Raw genomic sequence first — 19,960 nt, 5'->3', positions numbered from 1 at the left:
AAGTCTGTTCATTTTAATATGAATTTTCTGATTTTTACACTTGATTTTGGGGAGAAAGTCTTACATGAATTTAAATTCTAATATCTATCTGATTACACTGCTTTCAATTTTTAGCTTCATTTTATATCACTCTTGTGTTCACTGCACTGTTTGTGCTATTTTTGGAAGTTCAGAACTTATAAGGTCAAGAAGAAATTGAAAGTTGCTTGGATATTTTACCTTTTATCCTCCTTTTAGACCATGATCCTCATATATTTGAAAATATATGTAGACACACACCTATACATATATATGATTTAATAATAGCTTTTCAGGGAAAATTAACAATATTTTAAGTATAGTTCATCTTTTCATTAACAAACTACGGAATACATTAATCAAAAATTCCACACAACTTTCTTCTTTGATATGATTTAAGACATCATGAACAGATTCTTTGGAAACAAATCTTTTTCTCAAAAAAAAAAAAAAAAACCAAAACACACACATAAGAAAAATTTATCTTAATCCAGTATCTGTACCTACATAGAGGATCATAATGACTGACAGTAGAATTACCCCATTCAAGACTTGGACCACTTCTTTATCTTTATGATTAACAATTTGTATTTGAACCCTTTCAAAGACTAATGAGATTCCTTTTGCATTCTATATTTGGTTAAACTCACCATTCTCTCTCCATTGAATTGCAATGCAAGTAACACAACTAATATGTCTTTTGGCTACACAGATACACCAACCACACAAGACTAAATTTGCAGATACATACACTAGACCAAGTACATCATAATATAATCGTGTACCTAGGAGTTAATGACATTTTTTATCCTAATTGTAAATTCATCTATGTTTTTAAGAACATCCATCCTCATTTTTCAGAAATGATAATCAAGAACATAGAGCATGTTAATTCTACACTTTAATAAGGAATTTTCAGTAACATGCTGAGATTTTCAGTTTGTCACCTTGGGCTGAGACACTTATCCCCTGTATTAGTTTTCTCTTGCTGCTGTAATAAATTACCATAAAGTTGATGACTTAAAGCCACACATTTATTATCTCCATGTGCCAGAGCTCAGAAGTCTGGCATGGTTTTCGCTGGACTGAAAATCAAGGTGTTGATAGGGCTGGCATTTGTTTCTGAAGGCTCCCGGGGAAAATCTGTGTCTTTGCCTTTTCCTATTTTGGAGACACCGCATTCCTTGGCACCTAATCCCATCCTTCATGTTCAGATCTAACAATGGCACCTGGAATCCCTCTGGACCTCACCCTGCTTCACTCTGATCTACTCTTCTGCCTCCCTCTTCCACTGTGCAGAATGCTTGTGCTTCTGTGACGATCCCCTGGACAACACAAGCTTATACCCCTATTTTAAACCCCGCTGATTATCAACGTTAATTCCATCTGGGACTTGAATTCCTCTTTATACCAAATTCACCATTTCCAAGGATTAGAATGTGGATGTCTCTGGGAGGCAATCATTGTCTACAACATACCCCCTCCAAATATCAACTACAGATTTATCATAAATTCTCCTATTCCTAACAAACTACAGTAGTTTAAATATCATCTGAAAAATGTGTTTACCTAAACTGTGTAATTCCCAAACCATCTTCCTACCAAGCTTTTTAAAGATTTTATTTACTTTTTTGAGAGAGAGAGAGAGAGAGGGAGTACAAACGCAAGCTGGGGGAGGAGCAGAGGGAGAGGGACAAGCAGACTCCCTGCTGAGCTCAGAGACCTACCCAGGGCTCCAACCCAAGACCCTGAGTTCATGACCTCTGCAGAAGTCAGACGCTTAACTGACTAAGCCACCCAGGCGCCCCTCCCACCAATTAGAGGCTATTTTTAAGTTTTATTGTTCTCTTATATAATATTATTTTCAAAACTCCTTAGGAAAAAAGGTATGATATAAAGTGAATAGTAGCTTTTGTTTGTTTCTTTGTTTTGTTTTGTTTTGTTTTGTTTTTTTCTTAGTTGGAGTCTACACCTCAATGCATGATAGAGAACTTGGATTAATATCATCTCTATATATGAGAAAGTGGGGCCCCTTGCCCTGGGCGCTAGGCTTTAGGAACTCCTTTTCTGGATTTTTTCTGGCCCTGACTCTCCTGTTGGCAAGAAGCCTGTAGAAAGGGGCCTGGCTACTCCGAGTCCTTACCTGCTAGACCACTGTCACAGTGGTACCCTTCCTGGTACCCTGGAAGTCTCTAATTATGTGGCCCAGATTATAAGGACCATTGGCCCCTTCTCCCCAAGTTTACCCTATCAGTAATATACACGTTCCCCCCATAACTGAAAGTAGAGTCTTTCTATGAAACCCTCCCTAAGACAAAATGGCATAAAGCACTTTCCAAAAGGTCCTCTTGGACCACTGCACTTTTTCAAAAGACCTGTTAGTACATTCAGTAATGCCTTTTTTTGTAAATGCAAAAATCCCTTTCAGATTTCTTCTGGTTAGTGAGTACAGGTACCCATGCATGTCTTTTCCAAAAGCAAATGGGTATAAGGTGAACTTTCAGAAAGTGGGGGAAACCTCTACACACCCCCAGGACTAAGCGTTGCATATGAAGTTTGGAATGCAGGCTGGCATCTCCACACTAGGGCCTCCAGGACTGTGGAGGAGCCAACCAGAGAGAGTGGAGGGAAAAGTAGATGGGCGGGCGCTGCCGTGCCCAGAGGTCCCTGTCTAGCTCTCCCAGGCATCATCCTGCAGTACAGATCTCCTTGGGGTTCTAGAATTCAAATTCAAATCTGGCTTTGCCAAGTTGTGATAACTTACATTTGTCACGGTAGGAAGATAGAACATATTTATGTGAGGGTTTGTTAGTTTGATTTATTTGATTTAGAAGTTTGACTTTGAAATATTTGCACATAGGTTATGTGGGTTTCCCTTTATACACTCCTGCCTGGGGCCTTAAAAATACTGGGGGCCAGTCTGTCTTAAATGTCTTCATTCTTACATTTTCATTCAAATTAAATTTGTGCATCAATAGGACAAATTAATATCCCTCAAAAAAACAGTTTTCAGAAATGTATGTAACTTTCCTCACCTAATTCAAATTATTCTGAGACTATCAAAATTTGTTAATTTCAGTGCTTCAAGGACCTCGGTGATTCTTGCTTCATTTTCTTATTACCATAAAAGGAAGCTATTATTACTCATGAATATATACCCATATCTATCATCTAAATATCTCTTTATCTCTTTATGTATGTATACATATATATATTCTCTCTCCAGATAGATAGATAGATAGATACACACACATATACATATATCTGTATAAACAGGGATCTGAGTTAGTTTATTTTTGTGGGAAGCCAGGAGAAACAGTAAGAACTCTGGACAGGGCCCCTAGGTGGCTCAATCGGTCAAGAATCCAACTCTCGATTTCAGCTTAGGTCATGATCTCAGGATCCTGGGATCAAGCCCTATGTCAGGCTCATGCTCAGCAAGGAGTCTGCTTCAGGATTCTCTCCTTTTCCCCCTGTTCCTTCCCTCCTCTCTAAAATAAATAAATAAATCTTAAAAAAAAGAAAGAAAGAAAGAAAGAAAGAAAAGAAAAAAGAACTCTGAGGACTCAGAACAAGCAAGGCCTAAAGATTCTCCATAGAGAAACTGAGAGCAAGAAAGATAAAGCCACTGGAGGTAGTAATGGATTTTCATCATTGTTTCACTTTTAGAATTATGAAATAAAATCTGGAGAATACAAGTAGCTTTAAATTGACATCCATACTTATTCATTGAGTCAATAAATACAATTTTAATTTGGCAAAAAACTTTTACAGAAATGCAAATGCAAGGTCTTATTTTTAAAATATGAATCTGAAAGCCATAGGGAAAAACTAGGATATAATGATCAAGAGCAAATCTATCCAAGCCTGGTCTTGTGGACTAACACCATCCCTGAAAAATGTGCATTAATCTCATATTGAAGGTCATTCTTGTTTTTAATATATTACCTCTGTGTAGCTACAGTTTTAACTGTTTGTGTTATTTATAACAATGAAATGAATCCCAGGTGGTTTTCTTATATTCAACCTCTCTTTGAACAGAAACCCTAGAAAGAACAAGCATATTTCTAATTTCTTATTGATTATGATTTCTACTGGTTATGGATAGCAATTATATAAATTTGACAAGGTTCATTCCTTTTAGTTTGAGCCATTAAAAAATCAATTAGTCTTTGTTTTGTAGAACTTTCATATATATATATATATATATATATATATATATATATAATTGGATTGTTCTTTCTTGAAAGATCCTTTGATTATGTGTTCTACCAAAGAACATTGGGAATTCAATTAACTCCAAAAAATTACTAAATCCTAGGAAGTATTTTACAAAATGTCATTTTTTACTTAATAAAGGGACAGCCCCATATTTCATGAGTTCCCATTCATCTGACAGAGCTGTGGTGTTTGTAATTGTGTATATAAAGCCATCAGTCTTCTAGAACCATCTTTAGCTGAGCAAGCCCCAAAGCATGGTCCATTCTGCTCATATCTGATCAGCATCTTTATAGCTTATCAGCCTTGGGGTTCAATTTTGTTTTGGATGCTTTTATAAATGAGTACAATCACTGGTGAATCTGTTCTTCCAGATTGCAAAGAGAAAAATCGAGAGAGGAACTTTAGTAGATTACTGTGTCATTGAGAATAAAGTACAAGCACAAATGCACCTAAAGTAGTCACAGAGATGATTTTTTTGGGTGTACATTTTCAGTTTTATTTCAGTAAAATTAGATGATTGTCTTAGTTATTACTGTTTTTGAAGTTATGCTCTTACCGCAGGCTAGGGGTATGATCAATGCATTATCTAACTAAATCAATTGTCCCAAAGTACTATTTTTTTTTTCCTTAAAAGAAAGGAAAGATAACAGAAAAGAGGAACAGCAATAGAGAGAAAGCATAAGAATTATTTCAGGACTTTCTCCTTCTGGACAGGTGTGGGATGCATTTTATACTTTCTAGTAGCTAGATTCAACAGTATGGCTGATCTCAGGATCCAAGGCAGGCACAGGAATAGCAGGAGCCAAGAGGAAATTTGAATCACTTTAATGGCTTTTGCATTTACAAAATCTCTCTGTGAAAGTGTTCATAATATTTGCCTCAGTGAGTTGCTTCTTAAGTCAGTAGAATAATTGAAGTGTAATACCTAAAGAAAAGTCATATATTGTACAAACATTTATGAAAATATTTTGCTCTAATCAATGTAGATCAAATAAAATATATCAATTGATATTTTAATATAGGAAATAAAATTTCCAAAGGTCGGGATATCAAATAATCAAAAGGACCATGAGGGTGTCGAAGAAACTCCGGTGCCTGGCCAAGGATAATTTTCCTCAGTTACATTAGAAACTCAGAGGAGAAATTTCAGTGTCAAAATTCCACGTTCAGTGGCACCTGGGTTAAAGCCTCTGCCTTCGGCTCAGGTCATGATCCCAGGGTCCTGGGATCAAGCCCCACATTGGGCTCTCTGCTAAGCAGGGAGCATGCTTCCCTTCCTCTCTCTGCCTGCCTCTCTGCTTGCTTGTGATCTGTCTGTCAAATAAATAAAATCTTCAAAAAAAAAAATCCATGTTCATCTTGTCCATTTCTGGAAACATACTTCTCAGTAGTTATGAAGTATAACAATATCCTAGAGTTTGTTCTCTGCACAGCAGGAGCAAACACTGACATAAATGAGGCTCAGCATATTTGCAGTTGGTACACTTTCTATCTACTCATTCTGTGTGGGGCATAGTATTCGATGACACCTTCCTTAGAACATTTACAACACGTTTGTCAAGTAAATGTTTGTGTCCCTCCCAAAGTCATATAACACAAACCTGTCCTCCAATATGATGGCATTAGGAAGGCAATTAGAATTAGATGAAGACATAGGAGTGGAGCCCCCATGAAAAGAATTTAGTGTCTTTACAAGAGTCATTGAGAGAGCTTGCTTCCTCTCTCTGCTGTCTAGCATGTGAGGACAGAATGAGAAGCCTATAGTCTGGAACCCAGGAAAGGGTTCTCGCTAAAACCCAACCATGCTGGCACCAGCCCCCAGAAATGAGAATTAAATTTCTGTTGTGTATAAGCCATACCATTTACAGTATTATAGCAGCCCAAATGGACTAAGACGAAGAACTGTAAATCGAAACACATCCCTGAGACTCCTTTAAGTGCATTTGTGCTCATAGTTCATTGTCAATGACATAATTTACTAAAGTTACTCTCTCAATGGGTAGCCCTCACGATGGTATCATTTGGAATTGACCATCTATCCAACCACCTTGGCACTGAAAATCACTTTGGTTTACTTAGAGACTAACCAAAAATACCTGGTCTACCATCAAGATTTCTGGTTGCTTGAGCCCACAACTCATCTTCTTGCCATTGTTACCTCAAATAGATATCACGAGAGAACTTCTTGTAAGTAGCAAATGATTTAAATTAATTTAAAATTTTTTCTAAATAAGACAAAACTATTTCATGTATTTCTCAAACTACAGTATATCACATTCCTATTCCTCATCCCAGGGTTCTTCTCTCTTCTTTTGCTCAATTCCATGAAACTAAGCATGGACTAAGTATGAACATGAAACTAAGTATGAACAAATATGAACAACATGGAGTTCAAAAGCAGCTGCCATTTTGGCCAGGCCTACACTGTACTCAGAAGTTTGTGGAGAACTGGCTTATAGGAAAACTGAACCCACTTTAAGATAGCCACAAAGACAAAAAAGATAAAGAAAGTGGACAAAATTGAACATCCAAGAGTATAACAATGAAATGAATCCCAGGTTGTTTCCTTAAACATTAAACGTATGTGTGTATCTGATGGAGATAACGTCCTCATTGTCAAATTTGGTTGGGTCACACAAAGACATATGCTTGAAAGAAAGAAGAATTCTAAAAATTTACTGTCTGACTCATAGAGATAATTCAACCAGTCTTCTCATCCTTGGGTGAGGAGAAAAGGAGCTTTGAGCACACAATAGGCATAGAAATAAAGCTGAACTAAAAAGAGCAGTAAATGAGAGATGAAACAGCAAACTTAACTGTAGATTTGAGGCCCATTCATGTCAGGTCTAGAGCAGCCAACTCCCTCCACTGGAAGGGACCACTAACATGGGGAGCCAGGGAAGCTCAGGAGACAGGTGTGGCTCAGGAAGCAACAGTGACACTAGTTTGAAATCTTAAATAGACTTTAAAGAGACAAATAAATTAGAAATATGGGTACCTTTATGAAAACAGAAAATAGAAATGTGAGTAAAATTTTAGTAAAAACTCTGAATAGAATCTGGGCACAGCAAAAGTTTTCCGTAAATGAGGATCTAAATAGAAGAAAATAAATAGCCTTCAGTCTCTGTGCTTGTCAGATTTGGAAAACAAGTGCAAGAAAAAGGGTGACATTGCTTAAGCCAGGGGGTGTGCGGCCAGTTTGTTTTTTACTTTTAATTTTATTTATTTATTTATTTGTTTTTGTTACTTTTTTGTTTAAGTTTTTATTTAAATTCCATTTAGCATATAGTGTAATATTAGTTTCAGGAGCAGAAATTGGCAATTCACCACTTAAATGCAGCACCCAGTGCTTATCACACCAGCCTTCCTTAATACCCATCACCCATCCAGCCCATCCTCCAACACACCTCCCCTCCAGCAACCCTCAATTTGTAAGAGTGTTTGATGATTTGCTTCCCTCTTTTTTTCCCTCTCTGTTAATCTGTTTTATTTCTTAAACTCCACATGTGAATGAAATCATATGGTATTTCTCTTTCTCTGAGTGATTTAGTTCACTTAGCATAATACACTCTAGCTCCATCCACATCATTGCAAATGGCAAGATTTCATTCTTTTGATGGTTGAGTAATATTCCATCATATATATATATATAGATATATAGATATATATAGATATATCTGTGTGTGTGTGTATGTGTGTGTGTGTGTACCACATCTTCTTTACCCATTCATCAGTTGATGGACATTTTAGTTCTTTCCATAATTTAGTTATAGTTGATAGTGCTACTCTAAAAGTCAGGGTGCATGTATCCCTTCAAATCAGTATCTTTGTATCCTTTGTGTAAGTACTTAGTAGTACAATTGCTGGATCACAGACTAGTTCTATTTTTAACCTTTTGAGGAATCCCCTTACTGTTTTCCAGAGCGACTGCACCAGTTTGCATTCCCATCAAGAGTGTAAGAGGATCCCCCCTTCCCTGCATTCTGGCCAACATCTGTTATTTCCTGTTTTGTTAATTTTAGCCGTTCTGATAGGTGTGAGGTGGTATCTCACTGTAGTTTTGATTTGTATTTCCCTGATGATGAGTGATGTTGAGCATCTTTTCATGTGTCTGTTGGCCAACTATGTGCCATCTTTTGAAATATGTCTATTCATGTCTTCTGTCCATTTCTTATCTTGATTATTTGGTTTTCAGGTGTTGAGATTCATAAATTCTTCATAGATTTTGGATACTAATCCTTTATAGGATATGTCATTTACAAATATCTTCCCCCATTCTGAAGGTTGCCTTTTAGTTTTGTTGATTCTTTCCTTCACTATGCAGAAGCTTTTTGTCTTGAAATCCCAGTAGTTCCTTTGGGATGAATAATGTATTTAGTAAAAAGTTTATATGGCCAATGTCAAAGAAGTTACTGTCTGTGTTTTTCTCTAGGATTTTGACAGTTTCCTGTCTCACATTTAGTTATTTTATCCATTTTTTGTATGTGTGTGTATAGTGTAAGAAAATGGTCCAGTTTCATTCTTTTGCATGTTGCTGTGCAGTTTTCCTAACACCTTTGTTGAACAGACTTGTCTTTTAAATTATTTAGTAATATATGGACCAGGAACTATACTATTAATCTCATTTGATAAATTACTTTGTAAGAAAGATAATATTATTTTTTCATTTTTATGTTGTTGTGCTAAGAACAAAAAACATGAGATATACCACCTTAAATTTTAAGTATAAAATATAGTATTATTTAATTATAGATATATGTTTTATAGAAGATCTAAAAAACTCACTCAACTTGCTTAACTGAAGCTTTATTCCAGTTGAATAACAACTTCTCATTTCCCACCCTGCCCAAGCCCCTGGAAACCACCATTCAACTCTTTGATTCTATATATTTGACTATTTTAGATACCTCATATAAGTTGGATTATTCAGTATGCATCCTTCTGAGACTAACCTATCTCACTATGGATAATAGTCCTCAAGGTTTACCCATGTTGTGGCATGTTATTAGGACTTCTTCCTTTTAAAGGCTGAATAATACTCCATTACATGAATATACCATATTTTTTCACTCATTCATCTGTAGATGGACATTTAGGTTGCTTCTACATCTTGGCAATGAATAGAGCTACAATGAACTTTGGGATATAGGTATCTCTTCAAGATCCAATATCAATTCTTTCAGATAAACATCCAGAAGTGGAATTTTTCAATCATATGGTAGTTCTATTTTTCTTATTTTGAGGTACCTACATATGATTTTCTACAGCTGCTATGTCATTTTGCATTCCCACCAATAGTTTACAGAAGCTCCAATTTCTTCACATTCTTGCCAACATTTGTCTTTTTTTGGGGGGTGGGGGAAGTGTAAGATAATATCTCATTGTGGTTTTGATTTGCATTTGCCTTACAATTAGTGACACTAAGCATCTTTTAAATACCTTTTAATCATCTGTGTATCTTCTTTGGAGAAATGTCTGTTCAGCTCTTTAGCCCATTGACAGAGTGAAAAAATAACCTGCGGAATGGGAGAAAATATTTGTAAACTACATATCTGATAAGTGTTGAGTTACAAAATATATAAGGAACTCCTACAACTTAATAGCAAAAAGACCAAGTAAGTTATTTTAAAATGGTCAGAGTTTTAGAGTTTAGGTCTAAAACCTTAGTAGTTTGTGGTTTGAGGGGCTACTGGTAGTGCAGAAAAATCAGAGTGAGATTAAAGTGCTCAAGCTCAGTGGATCACATGTTATCTTCCTCACCCACAGAAGCCTCCACATCCACCTCCTCATCTAAGGAATCCAAGCAATGCTTAAAAATTCATTCCTTGACTTAATTCAGATGCAGCATTTAAGTGAATGTCATCACATGACATTTTTCTATATCATGAAATCTGTTTATTTATCTTTTTAAAGATTTTATTTATTTATTTGACAGAGAGAGCACAAGCAGGGGTTCTATAGAGGAAGGAAGAAGCAGGCTCCCAGCTGAGCAGGGACCCCAATGTGGGGCCTGATCTCAGGACACCGAGATCATGACCTGAGCTGAAGGCAGCCACTAAACTGACTGAGCCACCCAGGCACCCCAAAATCTATGTTTATATGTCAGAGGATGGAGGGCTTTTTAATTTATATTATGTGGACATAAATATGTAAGTTAACCTGACATATTTGCCTTGTCGACTTAAAGTATTCTAAAACTACGCAGATTTCATGAGTAAGTTAAGCCTCATGCCCAACCGCTCAATAAAAATATATATTCTCACCACTTTTTCAGTTATTTCACTTTTTTCTTCATAATTTTAATGAGCACATTCACTTTGTCATTAAGATTACTTAATGTGATATAATCACAGGGACATTGACTTCTCCCCCTACCCGCCACTAAATATCACAGCAATGAAACTCCTGAGGACTAGAAAGCAAATATATGATAATTTGTAAAGATGGGATAGAGCTTACCAAGAACTATGTCAAGAAAAAAGGATTTAAAGTTTTAAATTAAAAAATTTTTTAATTGTTTATTTTAACCTATGCCAATCTCTAAATATTACAATTTGGAGGGACTGTTACCCTTATAAGTGGTAAGCTTATCTGCTTAAAAGGTTATTTTCCAAATTTTGAACATTTTTGATGCTCAGATGTGAGGTTGGTAAATGTTAAGCTCCTAAAATAATTAATAGATGTAATATAAGATATGTGTAAAATAATAAATATTGACCAACCTCCACTCTTCTAAGCCTATGTCAATGATAGAGAAAATACAATAACAAAACAGAGAGACACGCATTGGCTCAAAAGCCAATTACTTACTTACTTGCTGAAAATGAGCCCCAAATAAGTCATTCTGATATATAAAAGGAAAGCTACTGCCCGAAAACCCTCATTGCTAACGAATACTCTAGAGCCAAGTTAATACAGATTTTTAAAAAGGATGTAAAAAACAAAGATGAGGGGCGCCTGGGTGGCTCAGTGGGTTAAAGCCTCTGCCTTCGGCTCAGGTTATGATCTCAGGGTCTTGGGATCAAGACCCACATACGGCTCTCTGCTCAGTAGAGAGCCTGCTTCCTCCTCTCTCTCTCTGCCTGCCTTTCTGGTTACTTGTGATCTCTGTCAAATAAATAAATAAAATATTTTTTAAAAAAAGAACAAAAATGAGGACAAATCTTGACATAATAGGCTGACAAGTTGATAAATGGAATCATGGTATATGTTTATATATATATTTTTTGGTTTATATATTTTTTTATTTTTTATAAACATATATTTTTATCCCCAGGGGTACAGGTCTTTGAATCACCAGGTTTACACACTTCACAGCACTCACCAAAGCACATACCCTCCCCAATGTCCATAATCCCACCCCCTTCTCCCAAAACCCTCCCCCCAGCAAACCTCAGTTTGTATTGTGAGATTAAGAGTCACTTATGGTTTGTCTCCCTCCCAATCCCATCTTGTTTCATTGATTCTTCTTGTACCCACTTAAGCCCCCATGTTGCATCACCACTTCCTCATATCAGGGAGATCATATGATAGTTGTCTTTCTCTGCTTGACTTATTTCACTAAGCATGATACGCTCTAGTTCCATCCATGTTGTCGCAAATGGCAAGATTTCATTTCTTGTGATGGCTGCATAGTATTCCATTGTGTATATATACCACAACTTCTTGATCCATTCATCAGTTGATGGATATCTAGGTTCTTTCCATAGTTTGGCTATTGTGGACATTGCTGCTATAAACATTCGGGTACACGTGCCCCTTTGGATCACTACGTTTGTATCTTTAGGGTAAATACCCAATAGTGCAATTGCTAGGTCATAGGGCAGTTCTATTTTCAACATTTTGAGGAACCTCCATGTTGTTTTCCAGAGAGGTTGCACTAGCTTGCATTCCCACCAACAGTGTAGGAGGGTTCCCCTTCCTCCGCATCCTCGCCAGCATCTGTCATTTCCTGACTTGTTGATTTTAGCCATTCTGACTGGTGTGAGGTGATATCGCATTGTGGTTTTGATTTGTATTTCCCTGATGCCGAGTGATATGGAGCACTTTTTCATGTGTCTGTTCGCCATCTGGATGTCTTCTTTGCAGAAATGTCTGTTCATGTCCTGTGCCCATTTCTTGATTGGATTATTTGTTCTTTGGGTGTTGAGTTTGCTAAGTTCTTTATAAATTCTGGACACTAGTCCTTTATCTGATATGTCGTTTGCAAATATCTTCTCCCATTTTGTCAGTTGTCTTTTGATTTTGTTAACTGTTTCCTTTGCTGTGCAAAAGCTTTTGATCTTGATGAAATCCCAATAGTTCATTTTTGCCCTTGCTTCCCTTGCCTTTGGCGTTGTTCCTAGGAAGATGTTGCAGCGGCTGAGGTCGAAGAGGTTGCTGCCTGTGTTCTCCTCAAGGATTTTGATGGATTCCTTTCTCACATTGAGGTCCTTCATCCATTTTGAGTCTATTTTTGTGTGTGGTGTAAGGAAATGGTCCAATTTCATTTTTCTGCATGTGGCTGTCCAATTTTCCCAGCACCATTTATTGAAGAGGCTGTCTTTTTTCCATTGGACCTTCTTTCCTGCTTTGTCGAAGATTAGTTGACCATAGAGTTGAGGGTCTATTTCTGGGCTCTCTATTCTGTTCCATTGATCTATGTGTCTGTTTTTGTGCCAGTACCATGCTGTCTTGATGGTGACAGCTTTGTAATAGAGCTTGAAGTCCGGAATTGTGATGCCACCAACGTTGGCTTTCTTTTTCAATATCCCTTTGGCTATTCAAGGTCTTTTCTGGTTCCATATAAATTTTAGCATTATTTGTTCCATTTCTTTGAAAAAGATGGATGGTACTTTGATAGGAATTGCATTAAATGTGTAGATTGCTTTAGGTAGCATAGACATTTTCACAATATATATTCTTCCAATCCAGGAGCATGGAACATTTTTCCATTTCTTTGTGTCTTCCTCAATTTCTTTCATGAGTATTTTATAGTTTTCTGAGTATAGATTCTGTGCCTCTTTGGTTAGGTTTATTCCTAGGTATCTTATGGTTTGGGGTGCAATTGTAAATGGGATTGAGTCCTTAATTTCTCTTTCTACTGTCTTGGTGTTGGTGTAGAGAAATGCAACTGATTTCTGTGCATTGATTTTATATCCTGACACTTTACTGAATTCCTGTAAAAGTTCTAGCAGTATTGGAGTGGAGTCTTTTGGGTTTTCCACATATAGTATCATATCATCTGCGAAGAGTGATAATTTGACTTCTTCTTTGCCGATTTGGATGCCTTTAATTTCCTTTTGTTGTCTGATTGCTGAGGCTAGGACCTCTAGTACTATGTTGAAAAGCAGTGGTGATAATGGACATCCCTGCCGTGTTCCTGACCTTAGCGGAAAAGCTTTCAGTTTTTCTCCATTGAGAATGATATTTGCGGTGGGTTTTTCATAGATGGCTTTGATGATATTGAGGTATGTGCCCTCTATCCCTACACTTGGAAGAGTTGTGATCAGGAAGGGATGCTGTACTTTGTCAAATGCTTTTTCAGCATCTATTGAGAGTATCATATGGTTCTTGTTCTTTCTTTTATTGATGTGTTGTATCACATTGACTGATTTGTGGATGTTGAACCAAACTTGCAGCCCTGGAATAAATCCCACTTGGTCGTGGTGAATAATCTTTTTAATGTACTGTCGAATCCTATTGGCTAGTATTTCGTTGAGTATTTTCGCATCTGTGTTCATCAAGGATATTGGTCTATAGCTCTCTTTTTTGGTGGGATCCTTGTCTGGTTTTGGGATCAAGGTGATGCTGGCCTCATAAAATGAGTTTGGAAGTTTTCCTTCCATTTCTATTTTTTGGAACAGTTTTAGGAGAATAGGAATTAGTTCATCTTTAAATGTTTGGTAAAATTCCCCCGGGAAGCCGTCTGGCCCTGGGCTTTTGTTTGTTTGGAGATTTTTAATGACTGTTTCAATCTCCTTACTGGTTATGGGTCTGTTCAGGCTATCTATTTCTTCCTGGTTCAGTTGTGGTAGTTTATATGTTTCTAGGAATGCATCCATTTCTTCCAGATTGTCAAATTTATTGGCGTAGAGTTGCTCATAGTATGTTCTTATAATAGTTTGTATTTCTTTGGTGTTAGTTGTGATCTCTCCTCTTTCATTCATGATTTTATTTATTTGGGTCCTTTCTCTTTTCTTTTTGATAAGTTGGGCCAGGGGTTTATCAATTTTATTAATTCTTTCAAAGAACCAGCTCCTAGTTTCGTTGATTTGTTCTATTGTTTTTTTGGTTTCTATTTCATTGATTTCTGCTCTGATCTTTATGATTTCTCTTCTCCTGCTGGGTTTGGGGTTTCTTTCTTGTTCTTTCTCCAGCTCCTTTAGGTGTAGGGTTAGGTTGTGTACCTGAGACCTTTCTTGTTTCTTGAGAAAGGCTTGTACCGCTATATATTTTCCTCTCAGGACTGCCTTTGTTGTGTCCCACAGATTTTGAACCGTTGTGTTTTCATTATCATTTGTTTCCATGATTTTTTTCAATTCTTCTTTAATTTCCCGGTTGACCCATTCATTCTTTAGAAGGATGCTGTTTAGTCTCCATGTATTTGGGTTCTTTTCAAACTTCCTTTTGTGGTTGAGTTCTAGCTTTAGAGCATTGTGGTCTGAAAATATGCAGGGATTGATCCCAATCTTTTGATACCAGTTGAGTCCTGATTTAGGACCGAGGATGTGATCTATTCTGGAGAATGTTCCATGTGCACTAGAGAAGAATGTGTATTCTATTGCTTTGGGATGAAATGTTCTGAATATATCTGTGATGTCCATCTGGTCCAGTGTGTCGTTTAAGGCCTTTATTTCCTTGCTGATCTTTTGCTTGGATGATCTGTCCATTTCAGTGAGGGGAGTGTTAAAGTCCCCTAGTATTATTGTATTATTGTTGATGTGTTTCTTTGATTTTGTTATTAATTGGTTTATATAGTTGGCTGCTCCCACGTTGGGGGCATAGATATTTAAAATTGTTAAATCTTCTTGTTGGACACACCCTTTGAGTATGATATAGTGTCCTTTCTCATCTCTTATTATAGTCTTTGGCTTACAATCTAATTGATCTGATATAAGGTTTGCCACTCCTGCTTTCTTCTGATGTTCATTAGCATGGTAAATTCTTTTCCACCCCCTCACTTTAATTCTGCAGGTGTCTTCGGGCTTAAAATGAATTTCTTGGAGGCAACATATAGATGGGTTTTGTTTTTTTATCCATTCTGATACCCTGTGTCTTTTGACAGGGGCATTTAGCCCATTAACATTCGGGGTAACTATTGAGAGATATGAATTTAGGGCCATTGTATTGCCTGTAAGGTGACTGTTACTGTATATGGTCTCTGTTCCTTTCTGATCTACCACTTGTAGGCTCTCTCTTTGCTTAGAGGACCCCTTTCAATATTTCCTGTAGAGCTGGTTTGGTGTTTGCAAATTCTTTCAGTTGTTGTTTGTCCTGGAAGCTTTTAATCTCTCCTTCTATTTTCAATGATAGCCTAGCTGGATATAGTATTCTGGGCTGCATGTTTTTCTCATTTAGTGCTCTGAAAATATCATGCCAGCTCTTTCTGGCCTGCCAGGTCTCTGTGGATAAGTCAGCCGCCAATCTAATATTTTTACCATTGTATGTTACAGACTTCTTTTCCCAGGCTGCTTTCAGGATTTTCTCTCTGTCACTGAGACTTGTAAATTTTACTATTAGGTAATGGGGTGTGGGCCTATTCTTATTGATTTTGAGGGGCATTCTCTGAACCTCCTGAATTTTGATGCTCGTTCCCTTTGCCATATTGGGGAAATTCTCCTCAATAATTCTCTCGAGTATACCTTCTGCTCCCCTCTCTCTTTTGTCTTCTTCTGGAATCCCAATTATTCTAATGTTGTTTCTGCTTATGGTGTCACTTATCTCTCAAAGTCTCCCCTCGTGGTCCAGTAGCAGTTTGTCCCTCTTTTGCTCAGCTTCTTTATTCTCTGTCATTTGGTCTTCTATATCACTAATTCTTTCTTCTGCCTCATTTATCCTAGCAGTGAGAGCCTCCATTTTTTATTGCACCTCATTAATAGCTTTTTTGATTTCAACTTGGTTAGATTTTAGTTCTTTTATTTCTCCAGAAAGGGCTTTTATATCTCTCGAGAGGTTTTCTCTAATATCTTCCATGCCTTTTTCGAGCCCGGCTAGAACCTTGAGAATTGTCATTCTGAACTCTAGATCTGACATATTTCCAATGTCTGTATTGATTAGGTCCCTAGCCTTCGGTACTGCCTCTTGTTCTTTTTTTGTGTGTTGAATTTTTCCGTCTTGTCATTTTGTCCAGACAAGAGTATATGAAGGAGCAAGTAAAATACTAAAGGGTGGCAACAACCCCAGGAAAATATGCTTTAACCAAATTAGAAGAGATCCAGAATCGTGAGGGGGGAGAAAGGGGATAAAAAGAGGTTCAAAAAGGAAGAAAAAAAAAAGAAAAAAGAAAAAAAAAGAAAAGAATTAAAAAAAAAGAAAACACCTAAGAAAAATATAAAAAAGAAAAAATATATAATTAGATAAACTAGTAAAAAATCGTTAAAAAAGAAAAAGGTAACAGTTAAAAAAAAATTTTACCCGAAGGCGAGAAAAAAAAAACAAAAAATGAAAAAGAAAAAAATTAAATTAACTATAAGACTAAAAAAAATCACAGGAAAAAAGCCATGAGTTCCATGCTTTGCTTTCTCCTCCTCTAGAATTCTGCTGTTCTCCTTGTTATTGAAACCGCACTCCTTGCTAGGTGTATATTTTTTAATTTAAAAAGATGCTAAATAGTAGTACAAAATGGGGAAAGGTAGCTTAATAGATAGCCAAAGGATGCTAAGGTCCTTTTTGGGTTGATAAGTGATTAGAACTATTGAACAAGTTTGGAATTTGTCAAAAGATATCATTGTTGCGTGTATGTGTTAACAATTAAGGATAAGCAATAAACAAAATGCAAAAAAAATATACAGATACAATAGCTTTCAACTATTACAGAATGGGGAAAAAAGAAAATGCAAAACTTCATGAAACTAACATGAGTCAGAAAAAGGAGAGGAAAAGAGGCAAAGAAAATATAAAATGGCAGAAACCTAATACAGCAATAATTAGGATTAAGGTAAAAGAAGACAACCCATCTACTATCAGATTAGATTAAATATTTAACAATTTAAAGTCAGAATGAACGACTGAAAATATGGAAATGGGAAAAGACTTATCAGGCAAATTCAGAATAATTCCAGTTAATTATAACTACTAATTCTAACCTCTTGTCACCAGATTATAAAATCATTGAAGTATAATTTATTGTTAAGAAAACACTGATGCAGAATAAGTAATACTACATGCTTTATGCATTTAACAACATGATTTTGAAAAATATAAAGCAAAAATTAAAAGAATTATGACGGAAAATACAATAACAAAATCAGAGTGGGGTGTTTTAGTATATATCTCTCAGAAGCAAAGAAAGTTAAGACTGCAGAGGCTAGAATTATAAATAAAATAAGAATAAAATTATAAATATTTATAATTTATTTATAATAATTACATTTATTTACAAGTAAATTGTTAATAAATGTATTACATTTATTTACAAATAAATTTGCTTGTAAAAAATTTATTTGTAATGAAAATTTTTACATATGTTAGTTTTAACTAAATTCTGAGATTATCATAAAAATATGCATTATTATCAAATTCTCATGGAACGTTTATAGAACCCATGACTCATACATTTGGAAAAAAACAATATCACAGAGATTATATCCTCTGACAAAGAAACAAAATGGATTTCAGCAATGAGAAAACAAAGGTCCCCAAATATTTAGAAATTTAAACAGACATATTTTTTTTAAAGATTTTAATTACTTATTTAGATTGAGTGAGAGAGTGGGGGGGGGGGAGTTGAGGGAGAGGGAGAGAGAGAATCTCAAGCAGACTCCTTGGCTTAGGGCTCGATCTTAGGACCCTGAGATCACGACCTGAAACAAAATCAAAATTCAATACTCAATCAATGGAGACACCCAAACATCCTAAACAGGCACATTTAAATATCTCCTCATTTTTAAAAGAAAATAGAAATGGAAATTATAAAGCAGTTCCTACTTGAAATAAATGAAACCAAACAATGAACATATTTATTTTAAAACCTGTGAAATGCAGCTAAAGTAATATCTAGTAATAAATTTATAACTTCAAAAATATTTAAAAAAAAAAAAAAAGAAGGGACACATGGTTGGGTCAGTCATTTAAGCAACTGACTTCAGCTCAGGTCAAAATCTCAGGGTCCTGGGATCTAACCTTGCATCAGGATCTCTGCTCAGCAGGGAGTCTCCCTGCCATTCCCCACCCCCATCAGCACATGCTTACTCTCTCTCAAAAGATAACATCTTTAAAAAAAAAAAGAAGAAGAATGAGGACTGAGAAAGAGTAATGCAACTTTCAATTCAAAAGCTAGAAAAAGAATAATAATGTAAAAGTGACAAACCTAAGAATAAAATAATAAATTCTATGTAAGTCAAAATGAATGTGATAGAAAACTAATAAGAAGGAAATCATCTACAAAACTGTTAGAGGCCTAACACAAACGTGATAGCAAGTCAGAAGGATAACACAAAAGAAAGTTATAAATTAACATCACATATAAATGGAAATGCAAAAATTTAAAATAAAGTATTAGCCAGTCAACTTCAGCAGCATGTACTATGCACTACACACGTCTGCACACATGTGTATAGTATGATGGAAAGATTTATTTTGAAATCAGAGCAAGCTGACTTTGAGTCTTGGACTGTGTACTCATTAGGCCAGTTCCCTGGTATTTAGTACTTATGGTGTTTATTGTGTTAATGTGGTTTTTGTTAATGTGAATAGAAAGCATCAGCCAAGATCTTTTTTAATTTGCCCAATATGATGAAAACTGAAACTTTAATTGAAGTATATTAACTGAAAAAAATTCACCTTTAAAGCTATTTATTTGCCCTTAAAAATGCTAATGCTCTAATATTTTGTTGACTGCAGGTAAATATCAACCAACATACTTTTTTAAAGTATAAATATATCCCAAGTTTGGCAACTGAATGCCTTTTTTAATTTTTTTTTCTGTTTTGTTTTACAGCTAAAAAGCATGTTTTCTTGATGCTTTTTTTTCTCTGGTTAAACATGAAAACAATGCTCATTTCTTGACTTTTCTCACTGTCGACTCTCATGGTCGTCCTGGTGGAGGGTCAGAACCACACACAGTGTACAAACCCACAAATTCTAGCCACTGCATCCATCATTCATGGATGTATAGTGTCTACTCTGACTTACCTGCATTTACACGAAAGTCTTTGTCTTGTAACTCAGGGAGGCAAGTAGGGGTAGAGCCATTGTCCATCCAACAACCCCCCACCCAAGTGCAGCCTTTCCTTCATTTCATCATTAGAATCAATGTCACTGCCTTGGCATACATCATAGAGATCATTTTGGAAATTTGAAAACCCCAAATTTAGTGTCTTGGGTAGCAGAGAAAACTGTTCATCATGTACATATCAACAAAAACAGGTTGATCTTCAGCCAGCTGCCAAAAGTAGGCATCTTGGCACTTCTGTAGTAGTGTCCTCCACCTGCTAGTGAAAAATGCACTACTTACAGTTACCAAACCAAATGTGCTGTAGCTTGACCTTCTAAGCAAATTTTATAGGTATAATTTGTTCTG

This window comes from Mustela nigripes, chromosome 5 (genome assembly GCF_022355385.1).
Source record: "Mustela nigripes isolate SB6536 chromosome 5, MUSNIG.SB6536, whole genome shotgun sequence".
Lineage (NCBI taxonomy): Eukaryota > Metazoa > Chordata > Mammalia > Carnivora > Mustelidae > Mustela > Mustela nigripes.
The sequence above is the reverse complement of the archived record's forward strand: the minus strand, read 5'-3'. Positions refer to the sequence as shown.